Source organism: Schistocerca americana, chromosome 4 (assembly GCF_021461395.2).
Source record: "Schistocerca americana isolate TAMUIC-IGC-003095 chromosome 4, iqSchAmer2.1, whole genome shotgun sequence".
Lineage (NCBI taxonomy): Eukaryota > Metazoa > Arthropoda > Insecta > Orthoptera > Acrididae > Schistocerca > Schistocerca americana.
In genome coordinates, this window is record NC_060122.1 from 665,172,604 (window position 1) to 665,188,677 (window position 16,074).

The following is a 16,074-nucleotide window of genomic DNA, read 5'->3' on the forward strand; positions in this document are numbered from 1 at the left end:
TGCACACGTTGGACTGATGTGCGATCAGAGCACCCTCCCCGTACAATGGCCACTCTAAGAACTGGTGTACAAAGGGTGGGCTGCTTCCTCCGGCACGAAGGCGTCCGGTAACGGAATTGTTTCCGATCTGGTGTGCTTGCTGCTGTTGTTTCTGCAACGAGTTGCGAACATCTCCGGACTCATTACAAGAACGTATGCATTTTTACATGGTTTGCCGGAGTATCTCGATATCAACCATATAGCAGTATGCTACCGATCTCTTACATAGTATAATTCCGAAGATAAAGAGTGCAAATTATATATCTAGCTGCCCGAAACTTTAGCGAGGTCAATATGTGAAACATTCTACAGACCACTGAGTAATCATCTGCGAAGATCTTTACGTGAAAACCCGAAAAATAGAGGAAACTAGTAGTTCGACATGTGGTTTTTAATGAATGCCAATGTAAATAATATAACAGATTCCAAATCAACCTTCTACCTTACAAAAGTCAACTAAACCATTAATACATATAGTCGAATCCATTCCTCGTGCTTACAGAACCAACAATTGGGTCTTCCACCTGTTTTTCACCATCTAGATGCAAACAATATGTATCACCATTGATGTTCTCTCAGCCAAAGAAAGTCTAAAAATGGGTAGAATAGCAGTACAACCAGTCAACCAGTCAATTTAGTTGGGGAGGGGAATAACTGTCGAGTACAAACGCTCGCCGTTATTGGACCTTCTCAAATTTCTGGAGAATAATCGCAACACACGTGATGACGAAGGCTGCCCGGCTCATACTGAGTATTAGTTCGCTATTCAACCATGAACCATGAACCATGGACCTTGCCGTTGGTGGGGAGGCTTGCGTGCCTCAGCGATACAGATAGCCGTACCGTAGGTGCAACCACAACGGAGGGGTATCTGTTGAGAGGCCAGACAAACGTGTGGTTCCTGAAGAGGGGCAGCAGCCTTTTCAGTAGTTGCAAGGGCAACAGTCTGGATGATTGACTGATCTGGCCTTGTAACAATAACCAAAACGGCCTTGCTGTGCTGGTACTGCGAACGGCTGAAAGCAAGGGGAAACTACAGCCGTAATTTTTCCCGAGGGCATGCAGCTTTACTGTATGATTACATGATGATGGCGTCCTCTTGGGTAAAATATTCCGGAGGTAAAATAGTCCCCCATTCGGATCTCCGGGCGGGGACTACTCAAGAGGATGTCGTTATCAGGAGAAAGAAAACTGGCGTTCTACGGATCGGAGCGTGGAATGTCAGATCCCTTAATCGGGCAGGTAGGTTAGAAAATTTAAAAAGGGAAATGGATAGGTTGAAGTTAGATATAATGGGGATTAGTGAAGTTCGGTGGCAGGAGGAACAAGACTTCTGGTCAGGTGAATACAGGGTTATAAACACAAAATCAAATAGGGGTAATGCAGGAGTAGGTTTAATAATGAATAGGAAAATAGGAATGCGGGTAAGCTACTACAAACAGCATAGTGAACGCATTATTGTGGCCAAGATAGGTACGAAGCCCACACCTACTACAGTAGTACAAGTTTATATGCCAACTAGCTCTGCAGATGACGAAGAAATTGAAGAAATGTATGATGAAATAAAAGAAATTATTCAGATTGTGAAGGGAGACGAAAATTTAATAGTCATGGGTGACTGGAATTCGAGTGTAGGAAAAGGGAGAGAAGGAAACATAGTAGGTGAATATGGATTGGGGGACAGAAATGAAAGAGGAAGCCGCCTGGTAGAATTTTGCACAGAGCACAACATAATCATAACTAACACTTGGTTTAAGAATCATAAAAGAAGGTTGTATACATGGAAGAACCCTGGAGATACTAAAAGGTATCAGATAGATTATATAATGGTAAGACAGAGATTTAGGAACCAGGTTTTAAATTGTAAGACATTTCCAGGGGCAGATGTGGACTCTGACCACAATCTATTGGTTATGACCTGTAGATTAAAACTGAAGAAACTGCAAAAAGGTGGGAATTTAAGGAGATGGGACCTGGATAAACTAAAAGAACCAGAGGTTGTACAGAGATTCAGGGAGAGCATAAGGGAGCAATTGACAGGAATGGGGGAAATAAATACAGTAGAAGAAGAATGGGTAGCTTTGAGGGATGAAGTAGTGAAGGCAGCAGAGGATCAAGTAGGTAAAAAGACGAAGGCTAGTAGAAATCCTTGGGTAACAGAAGAAATATTGAATTTAATTGATGAAAGGAGAAAATATAAAAATGCAGTAAGTGAAACAGGCAAAAAGGAATACAAACGTCTTAAAAATGAGATCGACAGGAAGTGCAAAATGGCGAAGCAGGGATGGCTAGAGGACAAATGTAAGGATGTAGAGGCCTATCTCACTAGGGGTAAGATAGATACCGCCTACAGGAAAATTAAAGAGACTTTTGGAGATAAGAGAACGACTTGTATGAATATCAAGAGCTTAGATGGAAACCCAGTTCTAAGCAAAGAAGGGAAAGCAGAAAGGTGGAAGGAGTATATAGAGGGTCTATACAAGGGCGATGTACTAGAGGACAATATTATGGAAATGGAAGAGGATGTAGATGAAGATGAAATGGGAGATATGATACTGCGTGAAGAGTTTGACAGAGCACTGAAAGACCTGAGTCGAAACAAGGCCCCCGGAGTAGACAACATTCCATTGGAACTACTGACGGCCTTGGGAGAGCCAGTCCTGACAAAACTCTACCATCTGGTGAGCAAGATGTATGAAACAGGCGAAATACCCTCAGACTTCAAGAAGAATATAATAATTCCAATCCCAAAGAAAGCAGGTGTTGACAGATGTGAAAATTACCGAACTATCAGCTTAATAAGTCACAGCTGCAAAATACTAACACGAATTCTTTACAGACGAATGGAAAAACTAGTAGAAGCCAACCTCGGGGAAGATCAGTTTGGATTCCGTAGAAACACTGGAACACGTGAGGCAATACTGACCTTACGACTTATCTTAGAAGAAAGATTAAGGAAAGGCAAACCTACGTTTCTAGCATTTGTAGACTTAGAGAAAGCTTTTGACAACGTTGACTGGAATACTCTCTTTCAAATTCTAAAGGTGGCAGGGGTAAAATACAGGGAGCGAAAGGCTATTTACAATTTGTACAGAAAGCAGATGGCAGTTATAAGAGTCGAGGGACATGAAAGGGAAGCAATGGTTGGGAAGGGAGTAAGACAGGGTTGTAGCCTCTCCCCGATGTTGTTCAATCTGTATATTGAGCAAGCAGTAAAGGAAACAAAAGAAAAATTCGGAGTAGGTATTAAAATTCATGGAGAAGAAATAAAAACTTTGAGGTTTGCCGATGACATTGTAATTCTGTCAGAGACAGCAAAGGACTTGGAAGAGCAGTTGAATGGAATGGACAGTGTCTTGAAAGGAGGATATAAGATGAACATCAACAAAAGCAAAACAAGGATAATGGAATGTAGTCTAATTAAGTCGGGTGATGCTGAGGGAATTAGATTAGGAAATGAGACACTTATAGTAGTAAAGGAGTTTTGCTATTTGGGGAGCAAAATAACTGATGATGGTCGAAGTAGAGAGGACATAAAATGTAGGCTGGCAATGGCAAGGAAAGCGTTTCTGAAGAAGAGAAATTTGTTAACATCCAGTATTGATTTAAGTGTCAGGAAGTCATTTCTGAAAGTATTCGTATGGAGTGTAGCCATGTATGGAAGTGAAACATGGACGATAAATAGTTTGGACAAGAAGAGAATAGAAGCTTTCGAAATGTGGTGCTACAGAAGAATGCTGAAGATTAGATGGGTAGATCACATAACTAATGAGGAAGTATTGAATAGGATTGGGGAGAAGAGAAGTTTGTGGCACAACTTGACCAGAAGAAGGGATCGGTTGGTAGGACATGTTCTGAGGCATCAAGGGATCACCAATTTAGTATTGGAGGGCAGCGTGGAGGGTAAAAATCGTAGAGGGAGACCAAGAGATGAATACACTAAGCAGATTCAGAAGGATGTAGGTTGCAGTAGGTACTGGGAGATGAAAAAGCTTGCACAGGATAGAGTAGCATGGAGAGCTGCATCAAACCAGTCTCAGGACTGAAGACCACAACAACAACAACAACAATTCAACCACTTAGAGGGTGACACGGTTAGGTCAGCTGCATTCTGGTAACCTGCATCTGCAGTTCCAGCAGCTCAGCAACAGCTCCTGCCGTAATCCGGAAATGTCAATTCGTTCCGGTCGCTGGCTACCTCTACCAGGCAGAATCGTCCTGGGAAACCAGACACATATTTATCAGTGCAATTACAATTAAATATTACGATTTAACCGCCAATATGGTGACATTCATCAATGAGTATGTTTGCAATATGAGGAATCTATCGAAACGGAACACAGAGAAATCTGCTACACTGTCCCTGTGATACGTGAGATTAAATGAAACTAGAGGTCATCACCTTCGGGCAATTATTTGGAAACGTTCCACAATGCCGTAAATTCTTCCATTTTCCATATGTTGCACTGTCTTCTGCATTTTTCTGCCAATAATAAACACAGACTCTGTCGTTTATTTTAGTCATCCTGTGTGTTGTGGGACAGCAGCATAGTTCGCACCGTGCGATGTCCAGCTTTCAGTCAGAGTCAGTGGGTCGAAACGTGTTAACGTCAGTTTAGGTCCTGACTCAGACCTCAAAGTCGTGGTGGAAACACAAAATGTATGGCTCTGCATACATCTGTAGTCATACACAGGATGGATGTGTTACAGCAAAAAGGCAAATGTATCAAACAACAACACGGGGACCATCTCTTGTGGCTGCTAGCCTGACGGGTATATGGTCCTCCTCCAGTAAGTATAGGTGATGAAACTTTACACTGGTCTGTGCAAGCGACTTCGATCACTTGTCATCTGCTCAGGTGGACCAATACATGTATATTTAATGGGGTCACCACGTATGGTCAGTGTCGACATGCAGACGGTATTTGTTTCCCGATATGTCAGAAGAGAGGGACGTGGTAATTTCTTATCAAGTTCCCTACCGAGTGACATTTGCGGAGTTCTTATAGTTCCTAGTTTTTCTCTGTTGGATGGTACAAAATATCGAGGATAGAGAGAATGTTTGAGTGACAGACATGAATGCACCCTGAGGGACAGAGATCTCCTTCGGACTGCAGTACCTGTATGTAGTTTGGGATGCACCGCACTGCAGTAGCAAAATCCTCGTCCTTCTTCCAGTTCCCATATAATGTGGAGTCTTTCTAATTTTCCCGGTAAGGAACACCATCATAACTGCTCGTATTGTCTTTTCCACTACCTCTTGCTGCAGGAGAAAGCTTTGTTTTGGGCTCGCCTTACACATTGTGCAAGGAGCTACGACAACATGTTCCAATTTCCATCGAGTGATAAAAAAAGACGGTCCTGTCGCGTTAACTCAGCTCATCCTGCTTCTCCACAGGGTGCAGAAGGTGGTAGATATGGCGTTCTCTGGCTTCTGCTCAATTTTTACTTAAATTGAGATGACCTCATGAACAAAGCTGCAGGGAGGGTGAGACAGAGACTGAAGAACAGTTGCAGAGGGATTGTCTAAAACCACGTTGGAGGTTTGCTGTACGGGATCATTAGCAGATAGGTTTGAAAAATGTGACTTGCTTTGAGATACGAGAGCGCCACGAATATGATTTACTAGTTGCTGTAATCATTAAAAGACATCTGAACAGGATTCAACGCAAATACGTAGTAGCACGAAGAGACTTGATTCCAAATCACAGACAGCATATCTACCGGGAAGTGTAGCACTGTAGATTGGATAGTATTTTGTACATTTCCTACGACTTCAAGTGATCTATCACATAACACTTCATCTACTGTATGTGGTCATTCACAATCAATCATCACCCTCCCTCACCTATAAAAACTAAACTAAACTCCTCCCGAACAGGCCTTGAAGGCCCAACTGTACCGACCGGCCGCCGTGTCATCCTCAGACCGCAGGCATCACTGGATGCGGATATGGAGGGGGATGTGGTCAGCACACCGGTCTCCCGGCCGTATGACAGTTTTCGAGACCGGAGCCGCTACTTCTCAATCAAGTAGCTCCTCAGTTTGCTTCACAAGGACCGGGTGCACCCCGCTTGCCAACAGCGCTTGGCAGACCGGATGGTCACCCATCCAACTGCTAGCCCAGTCCGACAGCGCTTAACGTGGGTGATCTGACGGGAATCGGTGTTACCACTGCGGCAAGGCCGTTGGCCCCTCGCCTATGGTCCAGCGAATATATCGCAGAACCTCTGTTACACTGCCTACATGGCATCAGGATAGAATGCGTTACAAGTAGTGTTTGTTAGCGTGAGAAATATCTGGCGGCGGTGTGAGGGAGTTGCAAATGTCGGCTTAATACTACGTTCGTGAACCGAATCACTTTCTAAATTCGGTGAGAATTGTGATTTTATTACGAGTTTATACTGCTAGCGACGTGCACCTGTGCTTTCGGTCTGTTAATACACACCCCAGCGATCACTGTCTATAATCAATGTGGTGGTATTTGTGTGGAAGACCACTTCTTTCGGAAACAATGTCATATCTCGATTTATAAAGATTTTGTATTTTTTAACATGGATATTGTTACTGATACGTGCGCCTGTAGGACCAAGACCGCTTTTATGCTGGGTGACAGTAGAATAGTCGTTTCGATCATATTTTTAATAGCCGTTCGCTTATAAGACGATTACGTATCTCTTCCTAAGACATCACACACACACATCTATGCCCGAGGCAGGATTCGAGCCTGCAAACGTAGCAGCAGCGCGGTTCCGGACTGACGCGCCTAGAACCGCTCGGCCACAGCCGCCGGCGGCACTCAGATTATTTAAATAAACAATATACTGCACTACATAAAGAATAAAGACTTATGTCCATCCTAATCAACAGCCCAGCACAGACTGTGTCCTTTTACAAGCAGTTTCTAGATGGGGTAGGGGTAAGAAGTGGAGGGGGGAGGGGGAGGGAGAGAGGGGAGTGGGTGTTGCCTTAGGTTAGTGGAGTCAGTCCAATTGACAAATTTGCCGAACAAAATTTGAATTTCCCACCATCAAGTCAGTGCGATGTTGCCACATCTATAACCACCATTTTGGATCCGCCATCTTGAATAAATTTGGCAACAATGCAAAGTAGTGTGATGCTGGTTTTGTTCCATTAGTCTTGTCCTAACCAGGGAAAGCACCTCTATACTGTGCCAATTCCTATGTACTTCACTGTTGGCAGTACATATGATGGTAGATAACGCTCTCCAGGCATTCGCCTGTTCCGAACACTTCTATCGGACATCCACGGGATTTAGCGTGATTCATCACCCCAGATCACTTGTTTCCAGCCAGCCAGTGCCCACCGACGTCGCTTTTTACGCCACCTCAAGTGTTGCTTAGCGCTGGCTGCAGAGATGTGTGTATTATTGGGAGTCTCATGATCATTGTAAAGCATTTCTCTTACGCCATACGCACAGTCCTTGTGCCAGTTGGACTGCACTTAGCACTTTGGAACTCACGAGTGGATTCCGTTCCACTGATTTCATACGATTTTTTACAGTCCTCCCCCTCAGTGCTCGACGATCCTTGCCTGTCACTATGTAAAGTCTACCCGGTCTTGGTTTGTCTGTAGTTGTACGTTCGTGTTTCCACTTCACTGTCACATCTCCAATAGTCAACTTGGGCAGTTTTAGAAGGGTTGGAATGCCCCTGACGGATTTGTTACTCAGGTGACAGCCAATGAGGAGCTCAAGTTCAAAGCCACTGAGAGCTTCTGACCGACCAATTTGGATGTCACTGCCTCTTTGCAAAGAACACAATACTATGTACCTTCTTTTATAATGGTGGATCTGCCTCTCGTGACATGCGGAAGCCATTTCCACATTGCATAGAGGTGACCGGAAACATTTAATCAGGTTTTGTATCTGTTACATATGAAGGTCGAAATTAAACGAAAAGACTAGTATTTCTCTTATTCAGCGACAGTCGTATGTAGCGCACGCCAGCTGTGAAGAGCGCATGCATTGGTAACTGATAAAATTGACGCAAGTGTTAAAATGTTTGTATTACCTATATTATTTGAAATATCAACAATCATTTACTCCTATTATATGTTGAAGAACGTTGTCAGCAGCCAGCTCAGCAGCCCAAACAGTAATAAAAGCGTTGTGGAAGAAGAGGCTTTTCAAAGGATGAGCCAGCCGCAGGAAACTATCTGCCCTACCCTGTTTGGTGGTCACTCAGTGGATAAGCCCCTTTTACAGGACCGACCTTCTTGTCTCAGCTGACTACTTGAGGCAACTGCGTCTACTGCAGCGCCCCTGGCGATTTATCTCCGTACTAAGTCTCGTATGTTTTAAGCTGTCATTTCCGTTTACGCGTCAACGCCGAACTTGCCAGTGTTATTAGAACTGTCTTCTGTGCAGTTTGGCATCTGAGTGGTGAAAGTGAAGTTATGATGGACTATTGTTTTTACGTAAGAATCGAAATATAGTAACAAAATGTAGGAACAAGCAGTGACAAAAGCGTTTATTAATGACCAAAGAAGAATTCATAGTGGAAGTTCTTGTCAAAGGTCGTTTCGAAAATTGTTCACACTCCTGAGCACTGAAAGAACAGGAAAATTGTCATCCAAACATGTCAGAACGTACACATTTACTTGTTCGAGAAAATATTCAGGGTGGCCCTAAATTATATGTCAAAAATGTAAAGGCAGTTAGAGGTGACCTAAATAAGCAGGTTTTGTATAGAAGGTGTGTGCGCGGTAATGACACATTACAGCGCTAACTTGTACAGCAGTATGAATTATAGAAAACTGAAAAAGCATATACAGACAAATGACATCAGTAATTTGTTAACAGTTTACAAAAAGTGATCGAGAAAGCGGCCACCAATGGCGATACAGGATTCACAGCGACGGTGCATGAATCAGCGTACTCTACATTAAGAAAGACATCAGGCATCACATGTCCAGCGGCAACAGACACGCGGATTAGTAGATCTTCTTCAGATGTGCCGAGACTCTCCTACACCAGGCATTTCAAGTGACCCCCCTCCCCCCCCCTCCCCCCCCTCCCGCCAAAAAAAAAAAAAATCCACGCAAGTTAAATCGGGAGAACGTGATGGCAGGGAATTGGATCGCCCCGTTCTACCAACTGCTGGGCGTAGACAGCGTCCAGGTGATTCCTGACGTTTCGACTGAAGTGAGCTGGGGCTCCATTGTGCTGCAACCACATTCGTTTGCGGACAGCTAGAGGAACATCGCCCAGAAGTTCAAGTAAGAACTCCTGGAGGAAGGTATTGTATGTGTGACCGGTTAAACCATTACGTAGAATGTACGGTCCCACTAAGTTATTGCGCAAAATACTGCATAAACGTTAAGGGAAAACCTTTCTTGGTACGTGTGTGCTATTGTGTCATGTGGATTACCATGACCCCACAGGTAAGAACTATGGATTTTCAACATCCCCGACCGGGTAAAGGCAGCCTCATCAGTAAATAAAACATCTGCAAAGGAACTTCCGTTGGCTGCAGTCTGCTGTAGGTACCAACGATTAAAGTTGAAAAGTGGAAGATAATTGTCAGGAACCATTGCTTGCACACTCTGTAAATGATACGGATGCATTCCGTCTTCATGTAAAGTCCTCGAGACACTTTGATGGCTCACAACCAACACATGTCCTACAGCTCTCGAGCTTGTCAAAGGCTTACCCTCTACTGCGTTTAGTATTCTTTGTTCCACTGCAAGAATTCTGCGAAATTTTCCAATACCAGATCTACGCCTGGAAGCATAAAACGAACCAGTCGTACGTGACTCCCAATGAAGACGCTCGAATGTTCGGCGATCTGGCTGATTCCTATTCGGCTATCGCTCCCTGTACATCGTTTGAGTAGGTAATCCATTTCCTCGTGCAACCACATACATGAAATGCGTGTCGGCCAGCTTCGCATTGGTGAAACGATGCATGCTGGTCAAGATCCATGTGAGGAATGATGAACCCAACTAGCAAAGCGCTTTAATATGCTGCAGTTATCACCATTTTCTATCGGCTCAAGGCGGTATTACCACACACATATTCCTATACGATATCTGTTGATTTTGGTACCCTCTACCTGTCATTACATTTTTAACATATAATTTAAGCCGCCATGTATACTTGCAAACACATCATATAATATATAGAACGTACTAAATAGCACCTTTTTGCTTTATTCTTTGTGTCTTGATTTCTTGCTAAGTGCCAAATGACAACGAAAATTATTTTTCTCGTCCAATAATTCTGACTTTTTCACTGTTGAAATATTTTTTTAAAAAAAATTAGTTTATCTCTTTACATTCATATTTACACACAGCGTAGGTTTTTTCTCTGAAAAACGCAAATAAACTATGTGATCAAAAGTATCTGGACACCTGGCTGAAAATGACTTACAAGTTCGTGGCGCCCTCTACAGATAATGCTGGAATTCACTATGGTGTTGGCCCCCCCTTAGTCTTGATGCCAGCTTCCACTCTCGGTTGCATACGTTCAGTCAGGTGCTGGAAGGTTTCTTAGGGAATGGCATCCCATCCTTCATGGAGTGCTGCACTGATGAGAGGTATCGATGTCGGTCGGTGAGGCCTGGCACGAAATCGGCGTTCCAAAACATCTCAAAAAGTCCTATAGCATTCAGGTCAGGACTCTGTGCAGGTCAGTCCATTGTGGGGATGTTATTGTCGTGTAACCACTCCGCCACAGGTTGAGCATTATAAACAGGTGCCCGATCGTTTTGAAAGCTGCAATCACCATCCCCGAATTGCTTTTCAACATTGGGAAGCAAGAAGGTGCCTAAAATATCAATGTAAGCCTGTTGTGATAGTTCCACGCAAAACAACAAGGTGTGCAAACCCCACCCATGAAAAACACGACCACACCATAACACCGCCACCTCCGAATTTTACTGTTGGCACTACACACGCAGGCAGGTGACGTTCACTGGGCATTCGCCATACCCACACCCTGCCATCGGATCACCACATTGTTTAGCCGTGATTGGTCACTCCACACAATGTTTTTCCACTGTTCAGTCGTCCAGATTTTACGCTCCTTAAACCAAGCGAGGCGTCGTTTGGCATTTACCAGCAAGATTTGTGGCTAATGAGCAGCCACTCGACCATGAAATCCAAGTTTTCCCATCTCTCGCCTAAATGTTATAGACCTTGCAGAGGATCCTGATGCAGTTTGGAATTCCTGTATGATGGTCTGGATAGATGTCTGCCTATTACACTTTACGGCCCATCTTCAAATGTCGGCGGTCTCTGTCACTCAACAGACGAGGTCAGCCTGTACGCTTTCGTGCTGTACGTGTCCCTTCACGTTTCCGCTTCACTATCACATCAGAAACAGTGGACCTAGAGATGTTTATGAGTGTAGAAATCTCGCGTACAGACGTATGACACAAGTGACATCCATCACCTGACCACGTTTGAAGTCCGTGAGTTTCGCGGAGCGTCCCATTCTGCTCCCTCACGATGTCTAATGACTACTGAGGTTGCTGATATGCAGCACAATGCACCCTATATGAAAAACGTATGTTTTGATCGCATAGTGTACTTTTTTGGTTTTTGAAATTTAGTCTCTGTTGTAGGAGAACACTAATAGGAAAAATTACCAGGGCCTTGTGTAACATTTCAATCTACAACGACAGCAAAGCAAAGGACATTACAAAGATTAAGAAGACGCGAAGTCCATTCCTATAAAACGGGTAAGCTCAACTAGATCAGGTTATAACTTCCGATGTTAGCAGACACCGCTATTGTCCCTTGTCCCTGCACATGCGCAGCGTACTGCATACTCAGGAATGTAGAAATCCACACTCGGCACAATTTATAGATTATTGACACTCGCATCGTGGTTGGTTGTTGATTTACAAGCAGGCAGGAAAGGCGCACGCACTTCGAGTAGTCGATTTAAACAAGAAGTCGCTCGTGTAAAAGAGGCTTTAGGGTGGGCGTCCGCCATTCTGAGACCAGGATGTAAATCCTTCTGGCTCGTGGAGGCGTTTCCAGCGCTTGCGGAACGACACGAGATCCGGGCTAATTGCTCATATGCTCTCTACTAGGACAACCTTGCCCAAGGCAGGACTCAGTCTAGGCAAATAACAATTCAAAAATTGTTCTAATGGCTCTGAGCTCTATAGGACTTAACATCTGAGGTCATCATTCCCCTAGAACTTAGAACTACTTAAACCTAACCAATCTAAGGACATCACACACATCCATGCCCGAGGCAGGATTCGAACCTGCGACCGTAGCGGTCGTGTGGTTCCAGACTGAAGCGCCTAGGACCGCTCGGCCACACCGACCGGCAATAACAATTCCATCGTTGTTACTGCAGTCTGGAGATGCTGACCGGACACGGAAATGAATGAATGAATTTCAATGTTGTGATCCAGGAGTGCATTTCTACTGTAAAGCCACGTACACACCTAACAACAAAGTTGCGGGACTTTGTATGGGGACAGTCGTGATACAATGTCTCGAGACTGTCACTAAACAATGTCACGCGTCCACATGTACGAAGCTAGTTGCAATACAGAAATCACAACGCGATGTCACAAGAAATAGCTGTTTGTGCTGTTCATCTGTGTTTAAATAATTTAATGTTGTTAAGAAGCAAAGAGCGTAAACCTAAACGGTACTGGACGAGGAATTTATTTTCTGGTGGAGTTACTACAGCTTTGAATCTTCTTGAAAAACTGAAGCTAGAAGATACCATTGGTTTCAGAAATTTTGTCAGAATGAGCCCTACCGATTTCTAAACCCTTCTGCAAATGATTGGATAAAAGATTTCGAAAGAAAACACTATATTTAGGGAAACCATTCCAGCCTCAGTCAGGCTAGCTATCACCCTCTGGTTCCTAGCTAGCGGCGAATCATTTTCCAGCTTGATGTACACCTTTCGAGTATCAAAACAATCAATTTCAAGTATAGCTCCTGAAGCCTGTGAAGCCATAATTACTTCGCAGAAAGGGTTTGTAAGGGTACGAAGTAACTCAATTTTATATTTATTACATTTTTTAAGATTGGATTAATTACAGGTATACAATTTTGTCATTTTTTTAATTACAATGATTTGAAATTTTCAAAAAAGCCCTCTATGGTTTCGTCTTCACTGGACCCTTCATTTTGAGAAGGAGGTTCCAGATCTTGCGAAGATGTTGAGGGTGTAAAGGAATAGTCTGAAAAGTATGAGTTTTGGCCGCCTGTAATATAGGATGTTGATGGTGAAGAATGGAATGGAGGTGGAACTGTTTGAAGTGGGTATAACTGGTTTGAACTGACCTGGGGTGAATATCCTATCGTACTGTACATTCCCATTTCCAGTATTAAGAATATCTCATTAATTTCATGCTGGGCTAAGGAAATTTCAATGCGACTTCTACCGCAGTTTCTTAATTTATTAGCAACACGCTCTCCGTAAACCGCAAATTCATCTCGGCTCCTAACAGCCTCTGTTAACGATTTCATGCAGCTTACTGCATCCCTAGCAATATCAACATCGTGATCTGCATTCTTCCTCCTTTTGGGTATCGGTGGCCTTCTGAATTCTTCTTTTGGTAGAGTGGACTGTCGTTCATCATATCGCTCTTCTTCTGTTCCGTTGTCGTTATCCTCCTAGGGAAAAACCAACAATTTCATTGAACTTATTTTGTTTAACAGCTGTTACTTGTATTTATTGCTTTAATGTTATTGTATTTTGTTTAATATTTCAGATGCCAAGATTTAACTCCGAATGGACAGCAACAGCAGAGCAATTCGCAACGAGATGGAACATTCCGCAGTGTTCAGGTAGTATAGACGGCAAACACATACAGATAGTGGCCCCAGAAAACAGTGGCAGCATGTATTTCAATTATAAAGGAAACTCTAGTATTGTGCTTCTTGGATGTTGTGTGATGTCCTTAGTTTAGTTAGGTTTATGTAGTTCTAAGTTCTAGGGGACTGACGACCATAGATGTTAAGTCCCATAGTGCTCAGAGCCATTTTTTTTTTAGCTTCTTGGAGTAGTTGATGCCAATTATAACTTTATATATGCTGATGTGGGATGTCAGGGCCGAATATCGGATGATGGTGTCTTAAAATTTACGTCTTTGTACAAGAAAATGGTGCAAAAGAAACTAAATATCCCCCTAGTTAAAGAATTGCCAGGCAGATCTACCCCTGTTCCTTACGTATTTGTAGCAGATGATGCGTTTGCATTATCCACCCATGTGATGAAACATTATCCAGGCCAGCGATTGTGTTCAACATCAGCAGAAAGGATTTTCAATTGCAGGCTCTGTAGAACTCGACGCATTATTGAAAATATATTTGGTATTTTAAGTTCCAAATTCAGAGAGCTCTTAAAACCTATTGCACTGGATCCCGATAAAGTAGAATTTGTGGTTATGACATGTATGTATCTGCACAACTTCCTAAGAAGAAATTCTGAAGGAAGGAAGTTTTATACTCCTCCAGGATCGTTTGATTTAGAAGAAAAAATGGTTCAAATGGCTCTGAGCACTATGGGACTTAACATCTGAGGTCATCAGTCCCCTAGAGCTTAGAACTACTTAAACCTAACTAAGCTAAGGACATCACACACATCCATGCCCGAGGCAGGATTCGAACCTGCAACCGTAGCGGTCGCGCGGTTCCAGACTGAAGTGCCTAGAACCGCTCGGCCACACCGGCTGGCTGATTTAGAAGACATTGACGCAAGTTTGATAGAAGCACAGTGGAGATCTGCATCACCAAACAGTCTAATAAAATTGCAAAGTATTCCTGTAGGAGCACTTTCCGATGTGCACAAAATTCGAGATGAATTCAGAGATTACTTTATATCTCCAGCAGGAGCGGTTTCTTGGCAAAACAATCAACAACAGGGGCAATGGCACATATTTGGTGGTTAATTATATTTTTAATTTTTTTCCTTCATTGCCAATGAAAAAAATTATCTGATGTTAATAAAGTTAAAAATGAATTTAAAAGCTTTGGTATATTACTTTTAAAATACTATAAAAGATACAAATATACAAAATACTTATGGTAAGAGTAAAAAATGATTGTGTAAATTGTTAAATTAAATAAAGTCCACTTACTACGGTATATGTTTCTTCTTCCGCTTCATCACAATCAGTGTGCCGGCTCCTCTGGATTCCGTTCCTTGTAACAAAAACAGTAATGGTTTGTACCCAAACCAGTTGCACTTTTTGGGGGACGAACCACTTTTTTTTTACTCGGATAACTTTTTATGGTCGTGCCTAAACTGTGATTTTAAATTTTGGATTTCATGGTGTGACATCTGGTATTTTTTAGCTAGAGATTCCATAGCATCCCTCCTCATATTTCTGTTTTTATATTTTTCCCCACATGTCACGTCCCAAAGACAAGGGCAAGCTTGAAAATCTTCAATTATTTTCATTGTTGTCTCCATTGTGGCCAGGTACAAAATGACGCACACACGTCGAAGTACACGTACAGATTGCGAAATGTCGCGCGACATTACATCATGTTCCCCATATTGACGGGGAACCTAGACTCGAGACTTTTGTATAGCGACAGTCTCGCAACACGAGAAAATATCCCGGAACAGCACTGAGACCTGTCTCGGGACACGTGTTCCGCGACTTTTGTTGCTAGGTGTGTACGCGGCTTTAGGAGACAAATGCGGTTCAAAGGCTTCAGCATCCGACGACGGGCATCTCATCCAGGGCGTGCCCCTGATATTCAGCCAGCTGGTGTAAATGTAGTGTGAATGAGGACTTAGAGCTCACTGCTGATGACGAGTTAAGATGCTTAGCAAAATGAAGTAGGAAAAAAGAGTCCTCGACTGCGCTTCCAGTATACGGGTTTCGCACAATCCGCCGTCAGACTGCCGCGAAGCACAGTAGTTGTAAGCGCCTATCAAATCAGAATTTGAGTCCGTGTTATTGGCAGACTGTTGTAACCGTCCCGCCCCACACGGGCGGCTGTCAGGCGCTGTCAGCGTGCGCTGGTGGCAGCCGCGAGCCGCCACTTTAATTAAGGGCTGGGACGCCGTGCGGCGCTCGC

At 43.3% G+C, this 16,074-nt stretch overlaps 1 pseudogene; it reads right to left on the reverse strand.

Annotated features, from left to right (window-relative positions):
• Positions 1–6,114: 6,114 nt before the first annotated feature.
• LOC124614490 lies at positions 6,115–6,232 on the reverse strand (annotated as a pseudogene).
• Positions 6,233–16,074: the final 9,842 nt, after the last annotated feature.